We start from the raw sequence: 9,692 nt of genomic DNA on the forward strand, positions 1-9,692 counted from the left end.
AAATAAGACAAGTGTGCATAAAAATTAAGGGCAACTTTTGAAATGCTCTCAGAACGTGGGCGGCACCCAGGTGGTTGAGCACACTTTCTGGTAGAGCTTTGAGCCTTTGGTAGGCGGACCCGGAAATGGGAGATAGATGTCCGTCTCAGACCTTAGAAAGTTGGCTCGGATGAGGCTGTTGGCCCATCCTTTATGAATCCCGAAACCATCCTTGGGCCTGATCTAGCATTGTGATGGGTGGGGGCTTGAGAGCTTATTTAGGTCTCGCTAGCAAGCAGCCAGCTCCAACAAGTGCCTGGGGGTACCCCAGCTACTTAGCCCTCTATCACGGGCATAGTAATAACACCGTCCACCCGACCAAGGTCGCTAAAGTCTTGTGGGAGGATCTGTCTGCCCCTCTCACTAGGATGTGGGAAACAAAGGCAGACAGAATGTAGATAAAATTAAATTTTCCTTCTAACCTGCAGCCCTTTGACAAATACTTGAGATAGGCAGATTGTAACATTCCTCCGGGATCCTGAGAGTCTTCTTTAATATATGAAAGTCCTTTTGGAATCTCCCTTATCTTTACTTCTCCCAACCCTAAGGTATAAAATCACTTGCTCCTGATAATCCTGGGGCAGCAGGAAGCGGTGGCAGCAGCTCTTTCTTCCCACGGGTCCTGTCCGGGTGCTTTAATAAAACCACCATTTTGTACAGATGACGTCTCAAGAATTCTTTCTTGGCCGTCGACATTCACAAAAAACGACATCAGCTACACCAGGGCAACCCCCAGGATGCGATTAGCCCCAGCTGTACATTTCCAAAAATGGATGTATTGGATCTAGAATAAAACCGGGGGGACCCTGACACAAACCATCTGAAAGGGGCTCTGCACACCCTTGGACACCCCCTATCGGGAGAGGTGAGGCAGGACCCCTCCTCCTGGTGCCCTTCCATTCTCGGGTGGGAAGCCTTAGGTGGAATATGGCCTAAATCCATTTTTAAGGAAGAGAAACAGGTTCCCAAAGGCACCATTGTCTGCCAGTGTTCCCGCCCATCGCAGAGAGGCTGCAGCACACATTAAGCAGGTCAATTTCAGTCCCTTTTTCTCAACCCTTGGCTTGGAAGCATTGCCCATAGGCCCACCAGCGCACGCCAAGCTGGCGGATTTCTGTGTCTGTCCAAGTAAGAGTCTTCTCTATCTCAATAGCCTCCTTGGGGCACACAAATACTTAGAAAATCTTTGAAATTAAAGTTCTTTACGTTGAGGGGCGCCTGGGTGGCACAGCGGTTAAGCGTGTGCCTTTGGCTCAGGGCGTGATCCCGGCGTTATGGGATCGAGCCCCACATCAGGCTCCTCCGCTATGAGCCTGCTTCTTCCTCTCCCACTCCCCCTGCTTGTGTTCCCTCTCTCGCTGGCTGTCTCTCTCTCTGTTGAATAAATAAATGAAATCTTTAAAAAAAAAAAAAGTTCTTTACGTTGAGTGAAATCAGCTGCTTAGTGAAAAGACAAACGGCAAAATGGGAGAAAATAATGGCGAGTCACATCAAAAACAAATCTCTTTGGTATATAAAGAGCTCTTACAATTCAATAGGAAAAGAACCAAAATAGAAAACGGCCAAGGCTCTGAAAATGTGGTTCCCTGAAGAGGAAATATAAATGGTTTATAAACATATGACAGATTACTTAACCTCACTCAAAATGAGATAAATATAAATTAAAACTACACATGGGGCGCCTGGGTGGCTCAGTCTGTTAAGCATCAGATGCGATTTTGGCTCAAGTCTCGATCTCAGGGTTGTGAGATTGAGTTCCCCATCAGGTTCCGTGCTGGTCATAGAACCTGCTTAAGAATCTTTCACCCTGTCCCTCTGCCTCTCTCTCTCTCTAAAAACAAAAACAAACTACAAGATACCACCTTGTGCCTATCAGGTTGGGAAAAAAAGTGACAGCCGGTGAAGGCAAGGCTGTGTGGAAATAGACACCCTCTTTATTTACTCCCGGAGGGTGAAACTGGCACATCTCCTACAAGGGCAACATGGAAGCAACTATCAAAATCAAAATGCATATTGTCTTTAACCCAATAATTCAACCTTTATCATTCTTGCTGTATTTTATTAACCTGCCTCCTTTCTGTGATTCCTAACGCTGACATTTAGTGGCTTCAACTGCAATTTCATGAGATGAAGAATTCTTCCTAATTTGTCTCTTTGTTTTTCTTGCTATGGGTTTTGTAGTAACAAGGAATCAAGCAACTTCTGCTGGAGTTGAATCAGAAAATCCTTAAACATCCTTTACATGACAGTGAAATTTCATGCTGAACGTTATCAGCTCCTGCTAGAAAAGTATCAGGAATTTTCAACAGTTCAGCTTTATTTAGAATTGCTTTGATCAGAACAGTGTACATGTGTTGGGTGAAGTTGTGCAGTAAACTAATTTTTTAGAGATGAGGAAGTGGATTTAAAAAGAAAACCAGTTCATTCTTGGTTTTTCTATTTGTAAATGGGAATTTGGGGAAGTGGTTATAAACTGGAATTTTCAGGGAATTTGAATGATGAGTCACACTTCCAGTCTGGTAGGTTTTCAATCTCTGATAACCTTATTTGGAGACGTGGCCATTTTATTTAGCATTTTAGCTGGAAGAGAACTCGAAGGACAGAGTAACCAAGCAAGTGGTGAGGGAGATTTGTTTCCCCCTGATTGGGAATACATAATTTCAGTCCCCCTGGAAGATGACAGAAGCTGAAAGAAATTTTGGAAGTATCAGATATGAGAGTTGCTCTGATTCCCAGGAAACATGGGCTGGGAGGCTGGATCTCAGGCACTGAGAGATTGGGTCTTGGGATTGAGCCCCACGTCCATGTCGTCCATGCCGGGCTCTGCGCTCAGTAGGGAGTCTGCTTCAGGATTCTCTCTCTGCCTTTGCCCCATGGGCTTGGCTGCTCACCTGACTCGGGTGGAATCCCTCTGAGAGCATGCAGTCCTCAGGTTCTGCGTCCCGGGTTCGAATCTCCGGCATGCTCTGCTCCCAGATGTTTAACCCAAGTACCTCTGTTCATCTGTCTCCCAAGAGGTGAGTAGGTGATGTTCCAACTCTCAAAAGAAAAGAAATAAGGGCAGAGGTGGTAAAGTAAATCAAACCATGGTATGCATACTATCTAACTAAATTCAGAATAATCTGTTTTATCATTTAACCTATTTTAATGTTAAAAAGAATTTGATGTACAATATTAGCTTTGTGATTTTAAGTCCAAGGGTGAATGAAAACTAAGATGAACACGGTGGCAAGAAAGTAGCTAGGCATTGCTGTAAGCTTACAGTTTGAGAGCCTTCTGTGGAATGCTGAACTACTTTACTTTGTTTCTTTACTTGATTCCAGAAAACAATGACAAATCACATGGTATGCATGACAGGTAAAAAGGTAAAATCATTGATTTAGGTCATTATCTCAGAGTAGGGAGATGGAGCCCCGCATCGGGCTCCGCGTTCAGCAGAGAGTGGGATTGAGATTCTCTCTCCCTCTGCCCCTCCCCCTGCTTGTGTGCTCTCTCCCTCTCTAAAATAAATAACTCTTTTTAAAAAATGGGAAAATCAGAAATCTCCACCATCCCTATTTTCTAAAAAAAAACAAAAAACAAAAAACAAAAAAAAACAACAAAAAAAAACCTATTTCCTAAAACTTTGGGGAATGTCTAATTCAACCGGTGGTTGTTTTTTTTTTTTTTTAAGATATATCTATTTATTTTGAGAGACAGAGAGCAAAGACACAGGGGGGAGGGGCAGAGGGAGAGAGAGAATCCTTCAAGCAGACTCCCCACTGAGCCCAGAGCCCCAACATGGACATGGGGCTCAATCCCACGACCCTGAAATCATGACCTAGGCCAAAATCAAGAGTTGGTCACTTAACCGACTGACCCACCCAGGCGCCCCATTGGCTCCTCTTTTGAGCTGGTTATCACATCTGCTTTGTTCCCTCATGAGTTCAGTAAAATCTTTAACATATGTTCATTTTTATATCTGAATATGAGTGATGATTTTACTTTTATTCTGAAACTTTAACACTTTTTATGCCCTGAAAAAAGATGGTCACTGCACCTCCAAACATTGTGTCCATGGTCCAGATGAGAAGAAGGAAGGGCAAAGAATGAAAAGCGTGTGTCAACTAAGTCTGTCCATTTCTATTAGGAAAACGAGAGCTTAATCAGAAGCCCCACCCCTTAAACTTCCTACTTGAGTAGAAAAAATGTCACTAGAAAGTCAATAGACTAGAAAAAAAAAATAACCACTACTATTTGCGTGTCATCTCGGAGAATCGTAGCTTACCCCCTTAAAAAAGAATTGGTAATCTCTTAGGAAGAAAGAAGAGGGGAACAGACGTTGAGTAGCTGTCAGCAGCAGCTCGCTCCACAAGCAGTCATTTAGGCAAAGCTTTAGGTCAAGGATACCTACTTCTTGTTCCCAACGTTCCCTTTCTTCACCCTCCAACCGCCACACCTCCACCCCTGCCCACTTCCTCACAAGTACTAATTACCAAGCGGCTCCAGCTACTAAGTGATTGATCCTAATGCGTCAGATATTTAGCATGTTACCCCAAAGAGGGGATTAAATAGCAGTCGCAGAGCTTAATACAGAAAAGCAGGTTGGTAACGGGATTGCTGTAATCGGGGATAGTCTTGCAAGGGAGCCTGTGAGGGGAGTCAGGCCAGAAGAGGGGAGCCCTTCCCCTTGTTCCCTACTCTGTTGGCCATGCCTGTATCACCTGCTCAAAGAGGCAAACAAACCCGAGAGATTTGCTGAATAGTTTAGGAATACTATTTAACAAATTTTTCTTATTTTTTTAATTTTTAAAAAATTTTTAAAGATTTTATTTATTTGAGAGAGAGAGAGAGAAAATGCACTAGTCGGGGGAGGGGCAGAGGGAGAGGAAGAAGCCGACTCCCTACTGGGCTGGGCTCCATCCCAGGACCCTGAGATCATGACCTGAGCTGAAGGCAGACGCTTAACCAATGGAGCCACCCAAGCGCCCCTTCTTATTTTATTATTTAAAAAATATTAAATAATAAAGTGAGAGGATAAATATAAATCCCCCCATGTTTCATTAACTAAACTACAACCATTATTAACTTTTCCATGTAAATTTTTCTTAATAAGAGCTTTTCATATATATATAAAAAATCCCATATATGCAATTTTAATCATACTTTAAAAAATTAATGTATCTGAAGAGTTTTTATTATTATTTCATACTTTCATAAATATAATTTCAATAGCTACCCAATATCTCACCGAGTAGGAATACAATAGACCAGCCCATCATCTACTGTTGGTCATTTGCATTTGTGTTAGAATACAGACTTGCCTGCTGGAACAGACTCAAAATAACAAAGGGAAATTGAAATTCTGTCTGCTCTTCTAAGAACCCCAGGCTGATATGGTGACCCCAAGGTGCAAGGAAACACTCTTTCCATCTCAGTGCGCTGCCATCTGCAGGGCACAGCCCTCCTGCGCGGAGTACCTGGTGGCTCCTTAGCACTTCCACATTCTAAGCAGATAGAAGGGAAAAGGCGAAGGGAGGGAGGGTGCTCAGTCGGAAGTCACGTGCTTCACACCTTACGTCTCCATTGGCCAGCACTTGGTCACCTGGTCACACAGGCGCAAAGGAGGCTGGGAAACGCAGAACTAAATCTCGATAGCCCTGTGCCAACCGAAGTCAGGGATTCCGTTACAATGAGAGGGACAGAGAAATAGATATTGATTGGGGAGGGCTAGTCACAAGGTTGTTGCTAATTATTCATTATTTATAATGGTGAAGGTCATCTCTGATGTGAAGCTTTTTCTAAGGGTGTTTTGTTGTGGTTGTTAGTTCTGTTTTGTTCAGTGATATTCCTGTAGATTACTACATTAAGGGTACAAATCCTAGACTTCCTACACTTCTTGATAACTTTATCTCTTTCAACAGAATGAGATATTATAATTGTTTTTAAGGATTTTATTTATTTACTTGAGAGAGAGAGACAGCAAGAGAGAGCAGAGGCAGAGGGAGAGGGAGAAGCAGGCTCCCCGCTGAGCAGGGAGCCGATTGTGGGGCTCAATCCCAGGACCCCAGCATCAGTGGAAGAGAGATACTTAGCCAACTGAGCCACCCAAGCACCCCTAGATACTATAATTTTTTTTGAATGCCTTTTTCATGGGAAAAAGAAGGAAGAAGAGGGGGAGAAGAGAAGAGATGAAGAGAAGGGAAAAAGAGAGCTTACATTCGTAACGACTAATGCTTACTCATTGCTTCATTGTTCCTGTGTTTTTCTTGTTTGCAGAACACATACAGATGAATTTGCACAATTTTGAAGAGTGTAACTCTAATAAGGAAAAAGTAAAATGAAACCAAATGCTCATCAATAGAGGGCAAGGAGAAATAAATGAGAGGAAGTTCTTACTATGGAACACTATAGCAGTCATCAGAAAGGACAGAGTAGATTTGCATGCATGTCGGACAGTGGAAGGTACAAAACTGTAAGAAGCAAGTTCCTGAACAGTGTAACTATGACAGTGCTGTTAAAACACACTGTGTAAGTGTGTATGTGTGCTTATCAACACACGTATCTCTAAGACCATTGAATCCGGAAAGGTATTCACCAAGAAGAATAGAGAAGGGGGTGAATAGGGACTTACACTTTTACTCCGTCTACTTCAAAACTTTTCACTTTGACAAGTGTGTATTACTTCTAGTTAAAAGTTAACAAGGGAAAAGATAGGAAAATAATTTATAACATGATAACAGGTTCATTTTGCATTTGATTCTATAGCATTTTTTTAGGACTTTTTATTTTCAAAATTTTCTATAATGAACATATGGATTCTATACAATTTTTTAAAAGATTTTGTTTTATTTATTTGAGAGAGAGAGAGAGTGAGAGCATGAGCAGGGTGAGGGGCAGAGGGAGAGGGCAAGAGAGAATCTCAAGCAGCCTCCCCACTGAGCACAGAGCCCAGTGCGGGGCTCGACCCCACACCACCAGAACTGAAGTCAAGAGTCAGACACTCAACCGACTGAGCCACCCAGGTGCCCCTTAACTCTATACTATTTTATTTGCTATCTTAATGTATAGAGTTCTTGTCTCCCCAAGTAAATTAACAGCCTTTGAGGGAAGATAGACTACATCTTACATTTCTATTTCTTGCACCAGTGCCTAGCACAGTGATGAACACAGCAGATGCTTAGTCAACATTATTAATATATAATACTTCCCTAGGAGCACTTATTTGAAATTTCTATCCTCTGATTGTCCCATAAATTTCAAGATGAATCTATTTCTGGCACATTACATGAACACGGAAATATGTATTGTCTCTGCTAGCAACCACATATGCCTTTCCCATGATATGAAGACAGTGGCAGACCAGAAGGGACCGCCAAGAGGGACTGCCCATTGGTTCAAAGAGACTGCGACATGGGAGGTAAGTGAGGCAGGAGAGGCCCGCCAGACTGGGAGAGGATGCTGGATGAGAATAGGTCCAGCAGTGTTCAATATGACAGAGAGGGACATCCCATAGAGCACTGAATAATAGCAACAGAAGTCTAGACTTCCTATTCTAGGAGATCAGAAAGTTTGTTTTGTTTGTAAAAGAGTGGCAGGGTAGAAGGGGCGTAAGGAAGACCAATCCAATAACCATGTGCGGGAAGGACTGTAGAGGGGTCTGGACGTCACTGCCATGGTTCAGGTAGAAAGAGATACAGACCTGGCTAAAGGTAGTTAATGGAGGGGCACCTGGGTGGCTCAGTCGGTTAAGCAGCCCACCCTTGATTTTTCGGCTCAGGGCATGATATCAGGGTTTTTAGATCGGAGCCCTGTGTGGGGTTCCCTGCTCAGTAGGGAGTCTGCTTAAAGATTCTCTTTCTACTCTTCCTCCCTCATCCACCCCCCTCCCCGTGCGCATGCGTGCTCTCTCTCTGTCTCTCAAAAAAAAAAGTAGTTAATAGAAAGAAAGAAATGGATGCAAATGCTTATAAGGGAAAGTAATTTACAGTGACTGATGATTACCTAGATGCAGGATGAAGGAGCAGGTCAAGTTTTACTTAATTTTGTTGTAGTGTGCTTTCACATGTGGGTAATATAACTGAATTCAAACCCTCAGAGGACATCGCTCAGAGGCTTTCATCCGGCTTTAATCAGCATCTCAGCACTGACCACTCTTGCAGGTGTTCTTAGCTGCAGAGCCCAAAACCCATTCTAAGCAGTGGACACGGGACTGTGTTTGGTCAGGAATGGGTCCTACTCCGGCAAACTGGAAAATAAAAACAACCTCATTCACCTCATTAAGGGAGGTATTTCCAATGAAAATTGACTTTTTATGTTTAACAATTATCAAAATTTGCAACATTTTTATGTTGATTTAATGAGATATATGTTTACTAATAATGGCAATGACAACCCTGACCGGAAGAAACTTCTCAGTACTTAGAGACTCATGTCATAGGATATAAAATTTCCTTAAATTTTAATTTGTATTCTTGTTGCTGAGACGTATTCTGCTAGGATGAAATTAGATGAGGGAAGTGAATGGAAAGATAAGTTTATGAAGAAAAAGGAAATTAAAAGAGAACTTTATGTATTTTTAAATGGTGGGTATCAAGTTGCTATGGTATTTAGATATCACTGAACATAGAGCCAAGAGTTACATCATAGTTTTGTTTTAAAAAATATGTATAAAGACACTAGACAGGGAATTGCACCTCTTGCAGCCATTTTAACTTGTGAGGAAAAATCTGAGGTGGAAAATCAAAATTTGTGAAGGGTAACTTGAAGACAGCGCGGGCCGAATTTCAGCATCATCCTTAGTTTAGGGCTCTCTCTTGTGGTGAAATTCAGAATTTGTGTTGGCTCGCAGCTCAAGGAAGTATCTAGCAGGATCTAAAAGTGGCAGAATCTACAAGCCACACCCTTCCTGCTGTATTCTCTGGAACCATCTCTACAAAACTTGAGCCGGAACGGATTAGGACACCTGTTCATATTGAGCCATTGTGTCCTATTTCCACCTTGGCTCCCTTCCCCACAAAAGCAAGGAGAGATTTCACTCCCCTGGCCAAGCCCAGAATCAGGCAGGAAAGAGCAGGACAGAATGGTCCCCTGCACACCTCACCAAGCAGGATCCTTGATGATTGTTCATTAATCTGACCCATGTTTATTGAGCACCTACTACGTGCGATCGTGAAACTCCATGATCTACCCGTAGGCTGCCATCCACTGGTACAATCTGCCTTCTACTTCTCTCTTTTGAAAAGTTTAAAGAGGGGCGCCTGGGGATGATCCCAGGTCATGATCCCAGGGTCCTAGGATTGAGCCCCTCTTTGGGCTCCCTGCTGAGCAGGGAGCCCACTTCTCCCTCTCCCTCTGCCTGCTGCTCCCCCTACTTGTGCTCTCTCTCTGTCAAAGAAATAAATAAAATCTTTTTAAAATAAATAAATTAAAAAGAAAAAAGAAAAAGAAAACCACGGGCCCAAAATGGGGTCGCGTAGGTTAAGGCCCCAAGTCGGTAAACGAAGACTTAATACCTAACCTGACTGCAGTTTCAATCCCCCAGAAATGTGACCTTTAACCAGTCAACATGGGAATTTCCTGATCGGCACTAGGATAGACCCCCACTCCCTTCCACCTTGCCTAAAACAATGGATTCTTTGCTAATCATTTCCTTTTTTCCACTCCCTCTCTAC

This window comes from Ursus americanus, chromosome 3 (genome assembly GCF_024610735.1).
Source record: "Ursus americanus isolate L20-20 chromosome 3, mUrsAme1.1.p, whole genome shotgun sequence".
Taxonomy (NCBI): Eukaryota; Metazoa; Chordata; class Mammalia; order Carnivora; family Ursidae; genus Ursus; species Ursus americanus.